Source organism: Dendrobates tinctorius, unplaced genomic scaffold (genome assembly GCF_039654945.1).
Source record: "Dendrobates tinctorius isolate UK_male_01 unplaced genomic scaffold, ASM3965494v1 ptg000241l, whole genome shotgun sequence".
Taxonomy (NCBI): domain Eukaryota; kingdom Metazoa; phylum Chordata; class Amphibia; order Anura; family Dendrobatidae; genus Dendrobates; species Dendrobates tinctorius.
The window spans coordinates 16961689-16981863 of record NW_027361908.1 but is presented as its reverse complement, the minus strand read 5'-3'; the positions used below and the strand labels follow the sequence as shown (position 1 = coordinate 16981863).

The 20175-nt window shown below is 43.6% G+C and overlaps 1 protein-coding gene across 7 annotated transcripts in view; it reads left to right on the top strand.

Annotated features, from left to right (window-relative positions):
- PPFIA2 (PTPRF interacting protein alpha 2) overlaps positions 1-20175 on the top strand; it is a 592307-nt gene that overhangs the window by 245253 nt on the left and 326879 nt on the right. Inside the window, exon 1 of one of the 7 annotated variants that reach the window (XM_073556982.1) lies at positions 10255-10276. The exons of the other annotated variants lie outside the window; for them this stretch is intronic. The gene's annotated coding sequence lies outside the window, so the exon portion shown is untranslated. Of the gene's footprint in view, positions 1-10254; positions 10277-20175 lie in introns of those variants that run through there. 7 annotated transcript variants of the gene reach the window in all.

Below are 20175 nucleotides of genomic sequence, written 5' to 3'. Positions count from 1 at the left end.
AGATAAAACTATTTATCTGCAGACATATTGTAGGGTTAATCTGCCGGTAAATTGCATTACAAAGCTTTCGTCAGTCTTACTGAAAGTGGAACTTCCGGGAGAAAATGAACTTTATTCCTGTAAGCCGCCATGTGATTACAACCTCGGCTTAAGGTCCCGTCATACACAGCGATCTCGCTAGCGAGAGTGCTGATTTTGTGACACATCAGCGATCTCTCCAGCGAGATCACTGTGTGTGATGGGGATCAGCGACCGGCCCCCCTGCCGGTTATCGCTGATCGTGCTCGATCGGCCTGGGCCGTTTTTCCATCGCTGGTCTCCTGCTGGCCAGCACGCATCGCTGCATGTGGCAGCGAGAGACCAGCGATCAGCGACGCTGGACGCTGGACGCTGGTTTCTAATGTAAACATTGGGTATCCAGGAGTCGAGCGGCTCTTGGATACCCGATGTTTACCTTGGAAACCAGCGTCCAGCGTCGCTGGTCCTGATCGCTGGAGGGGCTGTCTTGTGACAGCTCACCAGTGATCAGCCTAACGATGTCCCAGCGATCCCATCATGTCAGATCGTTGGTGGGATCGCTGGGACATCGTTATGTGTAACAGGGCCTTTATAGTGCTGTGAGCAGCCGCTGTAGACTAGAAGCTGGCGTGGTGACACTATACTCACTATGCTGTGAGCAGAGGCTGTAATCACACCCAGGACTTAGATTGACCACCAGGTCTGCAGAGTATGAGTGTAGAGCAATCTATCTTTCATGTCCCGAGGCATGATTTTAGTGCGGTGAGCAGTGACTGAAGCCACTCTGGGCATAGCCTCTATGACTGGAAGCTGGTGACTATCAGGTGGAACAAAGTTCATTGTCTATCGGTAGCTACACTTTCAGTAAGACGGCCAGCTTTGTATCACAATTTATTGCCGATTAACCCCACATCAGCAGGTAAATAGCATTGTCCAAGGTTCCTTTAACATTTGCTGAGGAAGATACAAATCAGTGTAGGCTTGATCCCGTAACCAGAGGTTCGAAACGTATTGCTTCCATCCACTAAGCTGAATCATCTCTGTGAGCAGCCTAGTAAGTTCTTTTGTTAATCTCTTTTATTTCCTATAATTTTATATGCTGTATTGTTTTGTCCCCTTTGTAATATCTTTTCTATATTTTTATAAACACTGCATCGTTTTGGATTAAACATAAAATTTTATACTTCTATTCTTTTTGTTCTGTAACCCACACCCTAAAACCAAACACTACCATAACCAGGCCTCCAGTCAGCCTGTAAAATGACTGGTGGTGGCAGTGAGTAGTCTTGGGTTATCGTGGAGTTTGCAGTGACTGTATCGGGAGTTTATACATATATTATATGCATGGGAATAAGAGGTGTATATACCATACGCTCACTGTAAGCTTCTTGATTACTGCCTATTAGTGAAACAGTCACATAATTGTTTGGATGATAGGGGGCAGCAGGGAGCTTTTGCTCTAAAAATACAGTGGGTGGATCTGAGATACTACTCCCCCTGGCTGTAATCTTTGACAAATTGTCTGAAGAAACAATTTTGACCTTTAACAATTGTAATTCTGATGCAGAATGTTGCTGTTCATGGGCTTTTAGATAACTAGAATATAATCTCAGTTCTTGGAGCACAGACATTGATTTGAAGTTTCCTTGCAGTAAATCACGTCTTTCAACCTAACTATGCGGAATAATTTTATTGTCTGCTGTACGCATCCCCTCTTTTCCTATATCTATTTTTGCTTATATCTGTTACGTGTATTTTATATCTTTGCTCATATCTATTACATTGTTATCATGATGATCTCATAATAAGTCCTATATATTTTTAGTAACCTATTATAATAAGCCATATACTAGTAGAGCTTCATATCACACTGTTTTATGGTATAACCTGTCAACCTATATTTAAAGTGTCACTATTGTTAGGTTTCTTATTAATTCCATTTTACCCAGTGAATCATTTAAAACTCGTTGAGCTATTATTTTCATAGTTAGAGATCTGTTAAATACATAAATTATAGAGAGTAGGAAAGTGAAAACCACCAGAGACCCTTGATCTGGTTGTATTGTATTGGAGTAATTTTTGCGTTCACTTGCTATCTTATTAAATGCATATCTATAATGGGTCATAGATTGCTTATTATTGTTATCATTGTGTGTGTTTGGTGAGAAGTGTGTCTGGGAGAGGACTTATCAGGGTGCAGCCCCATGGGCATGATTGTACTTTATCCACTCTTTTTGTTTATAATGTTTGGTCCTTTCTGTGCTGTATAGAATTAGTCTTATTTATTTTGTAGGTTGTTTAATGTATTTCTTTTAGCTGGGTACTAGCACTGCTCTGCAGGAACTGCATTTCTGCCCGCAGCAGTACTAGTATGGCGGCACGATGACCGCGGCCTCACGCTGAGTGCCACGGTGATTGGTTGTGGGTGTCAGCTGTATATGACAGCTGACAACCCGCAGCGACGCCCACAATCGGTGCTAGCACCAATCATGGGCATTTAACCCCTCTGATGAGGCTGTCAGTACTGACAGCGGCATATAGACCAATCGCGCAGGGAGGGGGCTCCCTGCACACTCCCACCGGAACAACGCAGTGCGATCGCGTTGTTTCGGTGGTCTCCATGGAGACCCCCGGCTCCAAGATGGCCGCGAGGTCCTTCCGGGTCCTTCAGTGAGTTGGCTTGTCACCGCCTGCTGAGAGCAGATGCTGGCAAGCCTCCTACACTACCTGTCAGATTGCTGATCTGACACAGTGCAGTGCAAAGCGTCAGATCAAGATCTGACTTTAAATAGTCATGTCCCATCCTGGGACAATGTAATAAAGTTAAAAAAAATTATTATATGTAAAAATGTATTAAAAAACCCCAAATAAATAAAAAAAAAAAATTAAATATTTTACTAATAAATACATTTATGGAAATAAAAAAAAACAAAAGTACACTTATTTGGTATCGTCGTGTCTGTAACGACCTTCTCTATAAAATTTTCCCTCTAGTTAACCTCTTTAGTGAACACCATTTTTAAAAAAAAAAGCAAGGCAAAAAAACAATGATTTATCATCTTACCACCGAACAAAAAGTGGAATAACACGCAATCAAAAAGACGGATATAAATAAACATGGTACCGCTGAAAACATCATCTTGTCCCACAAAAAACAAGCTGCCATACAACTCCATCACCAGAAAATTGAAAAGGTTATAGCTTTCAGAATAAAGCGATGCAAAAATAATTATTTTTTTCTATAAAATAGTTTTTGTTGTATAAAAGCGCCAAAACATAAAAAAATGATATAAATGAGGTATCACTGTAATCGTACTGACCTGAAGAATAAAACTGCTTTATCAATTTACCCAAACGTGGAACGGTATAAACGCCCCCCAAAAGAAATTCATGAATTGCTGTTTTTTGTTCATTCTGTCTCCAAAATATCTGAATAAAAAGCGATCAAAAAAGGTCATGTGCCCAAAAAATGGTACCAATAAAAACGTCAACTCGTCCCACAAAAAACAAGACCCCACATGACTCTGTGGGCCAAAATATGGAAAAATTATAGCTTTCAAAATGTGGTGATACAAAAATTATTTTTTGCAATCAAAAGCATCTTTTAGTGTGTGACAGCTGCCAAACATAAAAACCCGCTATAAATAGATCAAACCCCCCCTTTATCACCCCCTTAGTTAGGGAAAAATAATAAAATAAAAAAAGTATTTTTTTCCATTTTCCCATTAGGGTTGGGGTTAAAGTTAGGGTTGGGGTTAAAGTTAAGGTTAGGGTTGGGGCTAAAGTTGGGGTTGGGGTTAGGGTTGTGATTAGGGATGTGTTAGGGTTGGGATTAGAGTTAGGGGTGTGTTGGGGGTTAGGGTTGGAGTAAGAATTGGGGGGTTTCCACTGTTTAGGCACATCAGGGGCTCTCCAAATGCGACATGGCGTCTGATCTCTATCCCAGCCAATTTTGCATTGAAAAGTCAAATGGCGCTCCTTCCCTTCCGAGCTCTACCATGCACCCAAGCAGTGGTTTACCCCCACATATGGGGTATCAACATACTCAGGACAAATTGCACAACAACTTTTGGGGTCCAATTTCTCCTGTTAACCTTGGGAAAATAAAAAAGTGGGGGCGAAAATATCATTTTTGTGAAAAAAATAAGTTTTTTTACTTTTATGGCTCTACATTATAATCTTCTGTGAAGCACTTGGGGGTTCAATGTGCTAACCACACATCTAGATAAGTTCCTTAGGTGGTCTACTTTCCAAAATGTTGTCACTTGTGGGGGATCTCCACTGTTTAGGCACGTCAGGGGCTCTTGAAATGCGACACGGTGTCCCATCTCAATTCCAGCCAATTTTGCATTGAAAAAGTCAAACGGCATTCCTTCCCTTTCAAGCTCTGCCATGCGCCCAACCAGTGGTTTACCTGCATATATGGGGTATCAGCATACTCAGGACAAATTGTATAACAACTTTTGGGGTCCAATTTCTCCTGTTACCCTTGGTAAAATAAAACAAATTGCATCTGAAGTAAATTTTTTGTGAAAAAAAGTTAAATGTTCATTTTTTTTAAACATTCCAAAAATTCCTGTGAAGCACCTGAAGGGTTAATAGACTTCTTGAATATGGTTTTGAGTACCTTGAGGGGTGCAGTTTTTAGAATGGTGTCACTTTGGGGTATTTTCTATCATATAGACCCCTCAAAGTCACTTCAGATGTGATGTGGTCGCTAAAAAAATGGTTTTGTAAAATTTGTTGTAAAAATGAGTAATCGCTGGTCAAGTTTTAACCCTTATAACTCCCTAAGAAAAAAAAAGTTGGTTCCAAAATTGTTCTGGTGTTAAGTAGATATGTGGGAAATGTTATTTATTAACTGTTTTGTGCGATGTGACTCTCTACTTTAAGGGCATAAAAATTAAAAGTTGGAAAATTGCAAAATTTTCAAAATTTTCGCCAAATTTGTTTTTTGTTTTTTTTTTCACAAAAAACGCAAGTCATATCGAAGAAATTTTACTGCTATCATAGAGTACAATATGTCACGAGAAAACATTCTCAGAATCAGTGGGATCCATTTGAAGTGTTCCAGAGTTATTACCTCATAAATGGACAGTGGTCAGAATTGTAAAAATTGGCCGGGTCAGAAAGGTGAAAACAGGCTGGGTTGCGAAGGGGTTAAAAACACATTCTCCCTTGTTTGGCAATAATAATTCTATATTCACACAGGGCAGTTACTCTGCAGAATTTTGTTCTTTGTATTTTGTGTTAATAAATGAAAATGTGGCTGAGTTTTTATTACATATCTGCCAGAAGCTGTGTATAAAAAAGCCATTTAGAAAAAGACCTACGTTTCTGGATTTTATGTCCATCGCATGTCAGATTTGGATGCAGATTTTAACTAATGTGAATGTCAAAATTTGGTGCAAATTCCTGGCAAAATCTGATATAATACATGTAACTCAAGCAGCTTTTTTCTTTGAATTTTCACCTGGATTCATGCCACAATACCTGGAGAATAATGCGTAGTTCTTTATGTAGTTGCCAGAGGAATAAAGAGCACTCTTGTACTTTTTCTACAGTGTTGTTTAATAAGGGTGGGCTTAAATCACCTGATTTGCTGTTTTAGTCCACCTCCAATCATCTGCTTGAATGCTGATTGGTGGTTAATAGCCTGTTTACAAAGGTAGACCACCTTTCTTTTGCACACAGGACTATCAGTAATATAATCGATCTGTGCACATTGGCTGTTGTTGTCATAGGTCCTGTTTACACATCACAATGCAATGCTGAGGACCATGATTTGTAAGAAAGTGTAAAGATTAGTGATGAGCGAGTTACTCGAGTTCTCCTGAGCATGCTCAGGTGATCTCCGATTATTTGGATGTGCTCGGAGATTTAGTTTCTGTCTCCGTAACTGCATGGTTTGTGGCTGCTAGACAGCCTGAATACATGTGTGGATTGCCTGTTTGTTAGGAAATCCCCACATGTATTCAGGCTGTCTAGCAGCCGCAAATCATGCAGCTACGGCGACAGAAACTAAATCTCCAAGCACTTCCAAATACTCGGAGACCACCTGAGCATGCTCGGGAAAGCTCGAGTAATGAGTATACTCACTCATCACTAGTAAAGATCATTTCCATCAAAGAACAAGTATTTTACCTGTACGATCATTGGGAACGAGTGTTCCTAGGAATGCTCATTCCCAAAAGTCAGCAATTTTTAATCTTTGAACTGAGCAATATGCATACCAGGGGTCCCCAACCTGTAGCTCGGGAGCCACATGTGGCTTGTGGTCCCATGAATTGTGGCTCGCGGCTGTCTGCCAACTAGTGAATTAGCTCCACGTCTAGCAAACAGGTATGAATAGAACATCTCAAAATGGTGAATTTTGTGGGTAGCCTTGCACAGAAAATCAGATCTGGATACACAAATACTGGTCTCAGGCTACTTTCACACTTGCATATTTTTGCGCTGCATGCGCAGTGTAAACACGCATAAAAAAGCATCATGCGTTTTTTATGCGGTTTCTTGTTTTTGCGCATATTTTTTACAAAACAGCGCACCCATAGACTATAATGTGTTTTTGGGTGAATTTCGTGCGCATTGTGTGCGCATGCGTTTTTTTGAGACAGGTCGGGCGCACAAAAAATGCAACAGGATGCATTTTGTGCGCCCGGGCGCACACTACAAAAAAACGCATGTACATACAAACGCATGACTATGCGCACCCATGTTAAGTATAGGAGAAAAAAACGCATGCGCATTTATGCGCAAAAACGCAGCGCAATAAAACGCAAGTGTGAAACCAGCCTTAGGGGTTTAGACATAATTTAAGTATAGTGCGCTGGAGACAGGATGATACTACCTGTCAGAGGAGGTGCTTGAAGCTGGATATGACAGTGTGTTGGGAGTACTTAAAGGGAAAATGCTGAATGGAGGTATTTTAGGAGCAAACCCCTGGATCTTTGTATTATGCTTCTGGGTGAATTCTGTGGAAAAGCTTTGGTCATTATGTGGGAAGAAGGGCCCCCGCCGAGTGTCTGGGCCGGAACCAAGGGGACCGTCACCTAGGCTACGGGGGAAACTGTTCCTTGGGGACAGAGTTCAGGGATGGACCGTTGAGATGGACAGACGGGCTGGGGGAGGAGCCAGTATAAAAGGGGCGGGGAACGCTAGTCACCGTGAGTCAGCAGACTGGGACAGAAGCAGCAGGAGACCGTGGGAGCGACTGAGAACCAGAGCGACTTATCAGAGCCAAGACAGACGTTCCTCGAGGACATCAGAGGGACGGCGCCCAGACGACCGTCCGATAGCCGCTGCCCCGCTTCTGCCCATGGTCACTTTCTCACCTCAGCTCGTGGCTGCTGCCGCCTTGCCCCTGCCCGCGGTCGCTCGCGGCCATTGCCGCCTCGCTCCGGCCCGCGGCTGCGGCCTGTCTCCCGCCACCTGAGACCGCCCTGCTCTTACCCGTGGCCGCGGCAAGTCCAGTGCCGCTGCCGGCCACCACTGTTCTGCTCCAGTCCGCGGCAAGGGCGGGGCCGTTGCTCGCCACGGATTCCCCGTCGCAGCTGTTAGCTGTGCAGGTGGCCTGCCCCTCGCCACTTCACATCGCTGCCGCTTGCCCCAGTCCGGGGGCTGCGGCCCATCCGTCCAATGACTCCTCTGGGGCCTGTGGTGCTCCAGTGTCACCGGAGCGCCGGAGCACTAGAAGACTTCGTCAACGCTTCAGCAACTGGGCCCAGCGACAACCATCCCGAACGGCGAGGAACGTCTGGACGGCTAAGTTGACTATATAATTAAGGACCCGTAATCGGCCATACCGCGGCCCTATAGTGACCGGCTCTTGCCTGACGTAGTCGTGTTCTACCCAGTTTGTGTTTGCTTGTATAGAGCCCCTGTGAGGGCAATTCTTGTTACCCCTTTGGTTGGTCAGGCTACAACTGAGGACAGTTACCTCTAAGCCTATAAATGTTAATACTAAAAGCACCAACCGTCTCGCGCCTCGTCACTGCGTCCTGCGTACCTGTGAGTACCACATTTATACCCGTAATGGGGGGCTTTGGTTGCCAATACTGTGAGGGAGTGGGAGCTGGATGTGGCTCATGACCCTCTCTCGGAGTTCAATGTGGCTCTGAAAGTCAGAAATATTGGTGATCACTGATGTATACGCTCTGGATTCTTTCATTCTTGTACCACATCTTAGCAGGTAAAGGCATGTTGTATGTTTTTTAGACATGTACCAGGTAATCAATAAAGCTGGAGTTTACATTATTGTTCCTTGCAGATTTTAGATCAATATATTCTTACGAGAAAGATTTTTCTTTTTTTTCTATTGAAATTTTAGCCTATTTATGGAAAAAATATTAAATGCAAAAAAATGATAAAGGTTAAGTATGTTCCTGTGAAAATGTCCTTAAAGTGAACCTGTCAACAGTTTTGGCCAATATAAAGTATGGCCACTGCCTTTCTATAATGCTGTAGATAAGCCCTGATCCAACCTGAAAGATAAGAAAAATAGCTTTTATTATACTCACCCAGGGGGGGCGGTCCGGTCCGATGGGTGTCGCAGGTCCGGGTCCGGCGCCTCCCATCTTTTTGCGACGACCCCCTCCTGCTTGCTTCATCGCCCCCCGGCATCGCACTCCTGTGCAGGTGTACTTATCTGCCCTGTTGAGGGCAGAGCAAAGTACTACAGTGCGACGGCGCTTAGGCCTCTCTGACCTTTCCTGGCGCCTGCACACTGCAGTACTTTGGTCTGCCCTCAACAGGGCAGATAAGTACACTTGCACAGGAGCGGGATGCCGGGGAGCAATGAAGAAGCAGGAGGGCGGCATCGCAAGAAGATGGGAGGCGCTGGACCCGGATCTGCAACACTCATCAGACTGGACCGTCTCCCGGGTGAGTTTAATAAAACTTTTTTTTCTTCTCTTTCAAGTCCGATCGGGGGTTTATCTTACAGCATTATAGAATGCTGTGGATAAGCCATGAAAGGCAGTGGCCGCATCTTATATCGTCCAAAACTGCTGACAGGTTTGCTTTAAATGGAATCTGTCACCAGAAATTTGCTAACCCATCTGAGAGCAGCATGTTGGGGCAGTTTGCCCCAGTTGGGCTGCTTGCTGCAGTTTTGATAAAATCACAGTTTTACCTGTAGTAGATCTAGCAGTTCTCTAAATGCTGAGCTCTCTATAACTCCACCCACACTACTGATTGGCAGCTTCCTGTGTACATTGTGCATAGGTGGAAAGGTGCTCATCAGTGCTGGAGGCGAGGTTATACAGAGCTCATGAATATGGAGGACTACCTGGCAGCAGGTTTACTAGTCCTATAGTGAAAATCACATCTCTGGAAACAGTCTCGTCTCTACATTGTGCTGCTCTCGGTTTATTTAGCAAAAACCAACTGACAGATTCCCTTTCAGGATTTCCCTGGTTCCAGTTACAGAATGTCATTTAACACAAGCTTGGCCAAATCATGTACTATGTGATTCATTTTGGTGCATCTTGGCTGGAGTGTATTCCTGTTGTTTACCGTGGCTTTGAAGTGTTATTTCCACATGTATTCCTTCAGATTCTGCGTCAGTGGTTAGTTCAAACTTTGATTCAGAGAAGAGTCTAATATAATGCATTCTTACACACTTGAGCATCCCATCATATAGTCTAATATTTGTGGCTATTTGGGTTTTTCACCCACAAATGCAGAAAACATCGCTGTATAGAGCAAGCCGAGCCAAGCACAAGCTTCTTCTGCATTACACAAAGGTACAATTTTAGCATAGAGCTGAGATTTTCACACTTGGAGGTGTGAGGCGTGTTATTTGTATGTAACCACAGTGGTCTCTTAGCAACCATCTAATTAGTACTTTTATAGTGAAAGGGGAACACGTTACATTTGTTTCTTATCTTATTTTGAAACATGTAAAGTTGGAACTTGCAAATTATTAACAACTGGCACATCTTATGTTTGGCAGTGTTATTACTACTCCAGGACTGAAAAATAATATATTTCTCATGTAGAGTCGTCCTACCTGGTGCCCTCCGGTTACCCCCAGCTGCCTCCTCTGGTCAGACTGGCATTCTTGTTCCCCAGATGGCAGCCTTATTGGCATTGGGAGTGCAGTGGTAAGTCTAGATCACCCCACCCTGTTTTATCTCTCCCACAGCAAAACAAAGGCAACAGACATGAGGGTTTGACTCACCACTGCACTTCCCATGCCACTGAGGTTGCCATCATGGAAGCTGAGGAAGTAGCCGGAGGCAAACAGCAGGCACAGGTAGCGTGACTATCAATGTTAAATATATGGTCATTTTTCAGTCTCAGAGTAGAGAATCGCTTTTTATACCCAATCTATCGTGGCATTATGTAGTGTATAGCAGATCTGAACGCTTTCTGTGTCTGTTTCATATGAAATGTCTCATAGTAGTAAACAAATACAGTACGTGCTAACAATACTATAAGTGATTCAATTCGGTTCAACTCCCACAATCTACAGTACACAAGCAAGAAACACATATGCATACTATTAAGCAACTAGCACAGCCTCGGTTTTTCATACTACACGCAGGTTGTTTTTTTTAGTTTTGCATGGAAACACATCTTCCCGGATTAATCCCTGAAAGCTTTGTGGGTGAAAGAGATGAGTTTATATTGTATTCTGTAGCGAATGGGTAACTAGTGCAGTGACTGGCACATAGTGGAGGCATCGGTGAAGCGAGTTGACAGAAACTTGACCCTGGCAGCTGCATTCAGGATGGATTGGAGAGGAGAAAGTTTGGTTAGAGTGAGACCGATCAGAACAGAGTTGCAGTAGTCCAGACGAGAGTGAATAAGAGCGACAGTGAGAGTTTTTGTCATTGATAAAAGGTCGGATTCTGAGATGTTTTTAAGGTGAATATGACGTGAGCGAATGGGTGATGTGATATAGGGAATAAAGGAAAGTTGTGTGTCAAATATGACACCAACACAGCGAGTGAGTTATGAATGAACCCTCCAAAGAAACTGAAAAGTTAGTAATGGTAGGTTAGTAGAGGGAGGAAACACAAGGAGTTCAGTTCTGGAGAGATTCAGTTTCAGATAGAGGGAGGACATGATGTTAGAGGCAGCGGAGAGACAATCCTTGGTAGTTTGTATTAAACTGGGAGTGATGTCAGGTGAAGAGCTGTATAATTGGGTGTCATCAGCATAGAGATGGTACTGGAAACCTAATTTACTGCTGGTTTGACCAATAGGGGCAATGTTGCAAAATTTTTGCACACTAGTAATTAGTGCAACAATTTTGAAAGTTTTGGCATTTGTACCCCAGTCCTGGCATAAAGTGGGTAAAGTTTAGCCCGAGTGGGAATAGCTAAATGCAGCTGACAAATTCATCATAATTTACATGCAAAAAGTGGAGTAAATTACGACATATATGGAGGAAGTCAGAAGTCATTGAATTCAGTCTGCCACCTGACATGTTGATCCAGAGGCAGCCAAAGTCCCATCATAGAATTTAGTACCCGTAGCCTGTAATATTTATCACGAAATGCACACATGGCCTTTTTTTTAACCCATGAGTGGAATACAATTTTTACAGTAGTGCTCTGAAGCTGAAAGATGTGACATCCGTGCGTGTCCCTGTCCCCACTACTCCTGCTTCACTTGTTGGCTGACGTTGAGTGACTGTTCAGTACTTTCCCTGACAGAAGTTATGTGGCTATATCCATGTTATGTAAATAAAAGCTTATAACCTGACTTTAAATTCACCCATTGGTTGTATAAATTATTCTTTTGAAAGCTGAAACCCTCTGAAATGTCGTTTAGGTTAAGAAAATAAATTGGCATCAATGCAGAAATATTGATAATTTAATGGACACAGAATGGTCAGATTTTGGCAAGACAAAAGTTTTGTTGCCTGGTCATATAATGCACCCAATCCTAGTTTACATCCTCACCTGTGCTCAGTAAATGATTGGTTAATTAGTGGGTGTGTATAAAAAGAAACCCAGCACCACAGACCTTCACTTGAGGTGCAACTTGAGCTCTGACAACATGCTAAAAATCCACCCTGCGACCAAAGCCTGGATTATTAAGAGGCTAAAGACCAGATCCACTGCAGAGGTGGCCGGCACCTTTAATGTGTCTCAGCGTCAAGTACAAAGAATTAAAAAAAGATTCGAAGAGACTGGAGATGAGTTTGACAAGGCCATGTCCGGCAGACCCCGCCAGACAATTGCTCAGGAGGAACGTTTGTTGGTTAGAAAATCCAAAGCAAGCCCCTCTTCCACTGCAGCAGAGCTCCCACAGTCCTGGTCACCTCAAGTCCCTGTGTCAACTAGAACAGTTTGTAGGATTCTGTCTCAAAATGGCTTCCATGGTCGAATCAGTGCCCAGAAGCCAGCACTAAAGAAAAGGCAAATAAAAAACCATGTGGCATTTGCAAAGTCCCACATCCTGCTAAACAGATGGATGCTGGAAAAGTGGCAGAAGGTGGATTTCTCTGATGAATCTTCAGTAGAATTACACCACAGCCACCGCAAATACTGCAGGAGACCTACTGGAGCCCGTATGGATCCAAAATACACCCAGAAAACAGTTAAATTTGGTGGTCAAAAGATCAAGGTTTGGGGTTACATTCAGTATGGGGGTGTGCAAAACATTTGCAAGGTGGAAGGCAATATCCATAGCCTAAAATATCAAGAAGTATTAGCTACCTTTTATATTCCAAATCATAAAAAGGGTCAAATTCTGCAGCAGGATAGTGCTCCATCTCATACATCCATCTCTAGAACAAAGCTCCTCCAGGCAAAAAAGATCAAGGTGCTCAAGGACTGGCCAGCCCAGTCACCAGACATGAACATCATTGAGCATGTTTGGAGTAGGATGAAAGAGGAAGCTTGGAAGACAAAACAAGAGAATCTAGATGAACTTTTTAAGGCATGTAAGACTACATTCTTTGCTATTCCTGATGACTTCATTAATAAATTGTATGAATCATTGTTGAACCACATGGAGGCAGTCCTTCAAGCTCATTAATGTCACACAAGATATTAAATATGACTCTAATAGCACCACAACTTCACTCACCAATGTTATGCAACAGATATTTGTATTTTAAGTTAATTATTTGTTTGAATATCACATTACTTTCTGTGGCCGACAAAACTTTTGTCTGACCATTCTGTGTCCATTAAATGATCAATATTGATCAATATTTCAGCATTGATGCCTATTAATTTTGTTAACCTAAACCACATTTCAGACGGTTTCAGCTTTCAAAATAATAATTTATACAACCAATGGATGAATTTAACGTCAGGTTATAAGCTTTTATTTACATAACATGGATAAGCGACATAACTTCTGTCAGGGAGTGTAGTCCTGTTTTATTCCTGGGACTTCTGGCTTTAGCCAGTCCAGAAGCTATGGGGTTAATCCTGTTAGTTTGGGGTTCCTGCTGCTATCAGCACAGGGTTGGGCTGCTCACCATATAAATCCCTGAGAGTCAGTTCCCACTGCCAGTCATTTGTTGTGCTGCCTGGCTAACATTTGTATTGTGCTTCTGTTTATTCATTCTGACCTAGCCCATTCTCTGATCTTGATTAGGTTTTTGACGTTTCTCCTACCTGACAATTTTGTACCTCCTCTTCCTACTGGTTCTGACCCAGCTACCTGACTCTTCTTCTTGCCAGCCTGCAACACCAAGGATCAGCTGACTCCGTGGCCCAACCTAGGGTTCCCCGTGTAAGTCAAGATACCTATATAGGTTATAAAGGGGCCAGGACAACTGGAATCTGAGAAATGGAGTAGCTAGCCCCAAGCCTGTTTGTAGTAGCCATTTTGGGGCTACCAGTTGACCATGAACAGTGCCTTTGTGGCAAAATGCCAACTTCATTAAGAGACACCCACCTCTAAATGAATTTGTGAAATCTTACTCCAGTGCATACTTTGTCAGGTCTGGTGTAGAAAACGCTAGTCTTGATGAATTGGGGTCATAGATCTGCATTTGGACCGTATGTAAAATATCTTCAACAGACTGTTTGCTAAATTATTGCTTAGGCCTTTTTCACACTTCTGTTTTTTGTCTTCAGTTGAAATCCGCCAAGAATTAAAAAAAAAAACGGATACGTCTCCGTTTTGCAACAAACGGCTGTCACCGGACCATTTTTTGGACGGATCCGCTGAAGTTGCAAAGGACAGGAAATTTAAAGGAACCGTGGTCTGGAAAAGGAGGAGAGAGAGAGAGAAGAGATTTTACGCCGCTTCCAGAACGCTATTGAGGGGAAAATGCTTGTCAGAGCAAATCTCCCGGGCATGCACACTTCATAATAGCAGTCTGCCACTACAAAAAAACATTATATAGTCCGTCTGCTTCGCCCAGGAGACTCTACAATTCAAACGGATCCATCAAAAATGGATGCAACGGACGACAATCAGTCAAAATCCGCCGCTAATGTAAAGGCCCCGTCACACTGACACCGATATCAAGGTGTTAGGATCGCTAGTAAGTCGCTATGTGATCGCTGGTGAGCTGTCACACAGACAGCTTCACCAGCGATCAGCACAGCGATGCCGAGCGCCCGGCATCGCTGGCCATCCCTGTAAAAAATAGAATAAAATAAAAAATATAGTTATTCTCACCTTCCGACGTCCCACGCAGCCATCCTGCCTCTCTCCATGCTCCGGTCCCAGTGATCCTTTGCACGAATGACCGCAAGATGTCACGGTCTCGAGGAATAACAAAGTCTCGTGGTCATTCGTGCAAAGGATCACTGGGACCGGAGCATGGAGAGAGGTAGGATGGCTGAACGGGACGTCGGAAGGTGAGAATAACTATATTTTTTATTTTTTTAATTATTTTTTACACCTGATCGCTGGTCTCCCGCCTGTCACACGCAGCGATGCGTGCTGGCCAGCGGAAGACCAGCGACCAAAGAAATGTCCAGAGATTTCCCAGAGCGATCAGCGATACCGGCAGGGGGGCCGCTCGCTGATCGCTGTCACACACAGCGATCTCGCTGGTGAGATCGCTGTTGTGTCACAAAAGTTGTGACTCAGCAGCGATCTCGCTATCGAGATCGCTTAGTGAGACGGGGCCTTAAGTGTATGGGGAAAAAAAAAAAAGGATCTGCAAAAAAAGGTGCGGATCCGTTTTTTTCTAAAACTGGCGGATTTTGACACGTAAAAAAAACTGAAGTGTGAAACAGGCCTTATATATTTATTGCTGATTGATTGCGAAGAACCGACAGATCTTTAAATGTCGTACTACAAAAAAAGCCTATTTCTTCCGCTCGTCCTGGCCAGGTGGGGAGAAGCTCATTAACAGTTTATGAAATTTGCATTGATGAAGTGATGGTGAAATAGTATTTACACATAGAACATTCACCTGCTGTTAGTGAGAAGGAGAACGATCTCACTGTCATGGTTCATGAAATGTTCTAGTCATCTTGGGAAAGTTCATCCAATTCCATTTCACATCTGTCACAGGTTTAACATCACAAGTGCCAAGAAATCTAATGGAATTATATCAATTGGTAGATCATTTTATCTGAAAACCTGATTTAATCGGTTAATCCTCGAGATAAAACTGGCTCTGCAGAATGTAATTGGACTTCAATCTAGACAGACAGTTGTTCCTGTATTTTAATAGGTCTCATGAGCCTTTGTTTGTCTTGGTTTTTTTGAACCATGATTTCATTTTTCCTGCCTGCTTATATAGTAATGGCAAGAGTAAGGAATTGTTCAGACTTGATTCTATATTTATCTGCGTCCATAATATATACGGTTATGTAACAGCGAATATGACACTATAATATTCATTTGCATGCTACCTATTACTAGACTAGAAAATTGCCACCTGAAACTAAACCATTCCAGAACTATTTGTGTTTAAAATAAAAAAAATAAACAGCATACCATAAGTAACTAAAGACCTAGGCTTTGAATATGTAGACTTTATTGTATATTACCAAAGACTTTAAAGTAACATCTGGCAGCAGCATCTTTGACCATTAAAAAAAACCTGTGTAAAATGTGTGTGCCTTAAAAAGCAATCATACTACTACCATAACCTGTTGTTGCCCCTAATTAATACCACCACACTATATTTAATCCCTTCCTGAAATCCATCATACATGCACAGTGCAAGTCGCAAGTCAAGAGTTGTTATATGAGGCTGGAGTCACACACAATGTATAAAAAAAGGGTCCGTTTTTCACGGACCAGAATCGCACAAATGTTTCATGAACAGTGATATGTATGTCATCCGATTGTAATGCGAGGATACAATTTTCTCGTATCTAAGCATCCGTGTGACATCCGTATGGCGAGATTTTCTCGCCCGCTTGCAAAATGGACATATAATGGAGCCCAATGACAGGTTTTAAAACACAAATGAAAGAATAGATATAAACACATAGAATATATGTATATATTTATTTATAGTTCATAGAGTTCTACGTAGCATAATAGCCGCTAAATCAATTGCCGGCTTCTGTAAAATCATAACAGAACCCGGCATGAAATGACACATGGTTTACATACAGTAAACCATTAAATTTCATTTAGTTTTATATATGTCTCTGACTAATAATTAGATTAGTGTATGTGTGTAAAATTTGGGACATGTAGGCGTTATACTAATGGGTAAATTCGTTGAAAAAAATTTAATGGGCTCCCGCGGTATTTTCTCCGCCAGAGAGGGAAAGCCAGTGACTGAGGGCAGATATTAATAGCCTAGGGAGGGACCATGGTTATTGACCCCCCTGGCTACAAACATCTGCCCCCAACCACCACAGAAAAGGTGCATCTATAAGATGCACCTTTTCTGGCACTTAGCCTCTCTATTCCCATTGCCTTTAGCAGTGGCTCATAGGTTAATATTCCGTTTTTTTCTTGCAACCATAGACTTGCATTTGCGAGTCTCGGTCGTAATACGGTGCAAATAGCAGCATACGTATAATACGGGCGAGAAAAAAATCAGATGATGGGAGCTGCCCTATAGATTAACATTGGGACGAGTGCTATGCGATTTTTTTTCTCGCATAGTAGTCGTCCGTATTTCTCGCTAGTGTGACTCCGGCCTGAAGCAGGCTCACAGACTGAACCCTCCACATGCCTTGCAGATAATGGCTGCTTGTCACATTCAGTGCGCTGGCATGGAGGTGCATCATTCTGTGTGCCCATTGACTACCCCTCAAGGTGTTTGAGTTGCTATGAAAGCCGGGGGTCTGTCGAAGACTCTTGTGCCTGCCATCATAGACCTCTGTTAAAACCTAGTCTGTAGCAGGGAGTCAAAGGAGACTGTGATTGTGAGACAGACGGCTGTAGTACTCTGCACAAGGATCACATCACAGTCCTTGGATTGGCTGTCTACTCTCCTGACCTGAACTCAATAGCATGTATTTATCTCTGCAGCTGTCTAGCTATTATTATTATTATTATTTATTGTTATAGCGCCATTTATTCCATGGCGCTTTACATGTAAGGAGGAGTATACATAAAAACAGGTACAATAATCTTAAACAATACAAGTCATAACTGGTACAGGAGGAGAGTGGACCCTGCCCGGGAGGGCTCACAATCTTCAAGGGATGGGTGATAATACAGTAGGCGAGGGTAGAGCTGGTCGTGCAGCGGTTTGGTCGATCAGTGGTTACTGCAGGTTGTAGGCTTGTCGGAAGAGGTGGGTCTTCAGGCTCTTTTTGAAGGTTTCGATGGTAGGTGAGAGTCTGATATGTTGTGGTAGAGAGTTCCAGAGTAGGGGTGATGCGCGAGAGAAATCTTGTATGCGATTGTGGGAAGAGGAGATAAGAGGGGAGTAGAGAAGGAGATCTTGTGAGGATCGGAGGTTGCGTGCGGGAAAGTACCGGGAGACGAGGTCACAGATGTATGAAGGAGACAGGTTGTGGATGGCTTTGTATGTCATGGTTAGGGTTTTGTAATGGAGTCTCTGGGCAATTGGGAGCCAGTGAAGGGATTGACAGAGGGGAGAAGCTGGGGAATAGCGGGGGGACAGGTGGATTAGTCGGGCAGCAGAGTTTATAATAGATTGGAGGGGTGCGAGAGTGTTTGAGGGGAGGCCACAGAGCATGAGGTTGCAGTAGTCAAGGCGAGAGATGATGAGGGCATAGACTAGGGTTTTTGCAGATTCTTGGGTGAAGAATGAACGGATTCGTGAAATATTTTTGAGTTGAAGTCGGCAGGAAGTGGAAATGGCTTGGATATGTGGTTTGAAGGAGAGATCAGCGTCAAGGATTACTCCGAGGCAGCGAGTTTGTGGGACTGGGGAGAGTGGGCAGTCATTTACTGTAATTGATAGGTTCGTAGGGGGGGTCACGTGAGATGGGGGAAAGATGATGAATTCTGTTTTGTCCATGTTGAGTTTCAGAAATCTAGCGGAGAAGAAGGATGAAATAGTGGACAGACATTGAGGGATTCTGTTTAGTAGGGAGGTGATATCTGGTCCAGAGATGTAGATCTGTGTGTCATCAGCGTAAAGATGATACTGAAAGCCATGAGATTCTATGAGCTGTCCTAGGCCAAAGGTGTAAATAGAGAACAGCAGGGGCCCAAGGACTGAACCTTGTGGGACTCCGACAGATAGGGGGCGAGGTGAGGAGGTGGTGTGTGAGTGGGAGACGCTGAATGTCCGGTCTGTTAGGTATGATGAGATACAGGATAGGGCCAAGTCTGTGATGCCGAGGGATGGGAGGGTCTGTAATAATAGGGAATGGTCCACTGTGTCAAAGGCAGCCGACAGGTCCAGGAGGAGGAGGACAGAGTAGTGTCGCTTGCTCTTGGCGGTTAAGAGGTCATTGGTGACCTTAGTAAGGGCAGTTTCAGTGGAGTGGTGTGACCGGAAGCCAGATTGTAAGCGGTCGAAGAGGGAGCAAGAAGAGAGATGGGAGGACAGTTCAAGGTAGACGTGTTGTTCCAGTAGCTTGGAGGCGTAGGGGAGAAGTGATATAGGGCGATAGCTAGATACAGAGGATGGGTCAAGAGAGGGCTTTTTGAGGATAGGTGTGATGGAGGCATGTTTAAAGCTTGAGGGGAAAACACCAGTTGTTAGTGATAGGTTGAAGAGATGGGTTAGGGTTGGGATGAAGACTGTGGTGAGGTTTGGTATGAAGTGGGATGGGATCGGGTCGAGTGCACAGGTGGTGAGATGTGATCTTGAGAGTAGAGTGGAGAGTCGATCTTCTGTAATGGTGGAGAAGTTGGTTTTGAAGGTGGAGGGCTGGGAAGTCGGGAGGAAGGGCTCTGGGGGTTGTTGACCAAAACTGTCCCTGATGTTATCAATTTTCTGCTTGAAAAATGAGGCAAAGTCTTCAGCTGAGATGAGTGGGGAGGGAGGAGGTGCTGGGGGGCGGAGGAGAGAATTGAAGGTGTTGAATAACTGTTTAGGGTTGTGAGACAGGGAGGATATGAGAGATGAGAAGTAGGTTTGTTTAGCTGTGGCGAGTGTGGTCTTGAAAGTAGTGAGGGACTGTTTGAATGCGATGAAGTGCTCGTTGGAGTGGGATCTTTTCCATCTGCGCTCAGCAGCCCTGGAAGCTCGCCTCAGCTCTTTGGTCAGGCTGGTGTGCCAGGACTGTCTGTTGATTTTGCGAGTTTTGGTATGTGTAAGTGGGGCAGCGGATTCCAAAGCTACAGCTATTGTGGTGTTATATAGAGCAGCAGCGTCATCTGCATTGTGTAAGGAACTTATATCTGTGAGAGGGAGGAGGGATTCAGAGAATGAGTGTAGGTCAAGGTGTTTAAGATTCCTGCGAGGGTGTGAAAGTTTGTGGGGTGGGGATTGTAGACATGGAGTGAAGAGGGAAGAGAATGTGAGCAGGTTGTGGTCAGAGAGAGGAGGTGAGTTAGAGAGGTTAGATAGGGAGCAGAGGCGGGTGAAGATGAGGTCCAGTGTGTGGCCATCTTTATGGGTGGATGTAGAAGACCATTGAGTGAGGCCGAAGGAGGAAGTGAGCTCAGGTCAAGAGAGCAGACGACCAGTCTGATGATTGCGATGCGATCCTTGTGCGAGATATATGGATGTCTGTCTGCGCCCATATACAGCAATACTGAAGTAGGTGATCAGATGACCACAGGTTCAAGGGGACTAATATAAACACTGAAAGGTAAAAAAATTAAGTTGTAAAAACAAAAAAACATAAAAATTTGAATCACCTCCCTTTGCCCCACTGAAAATAA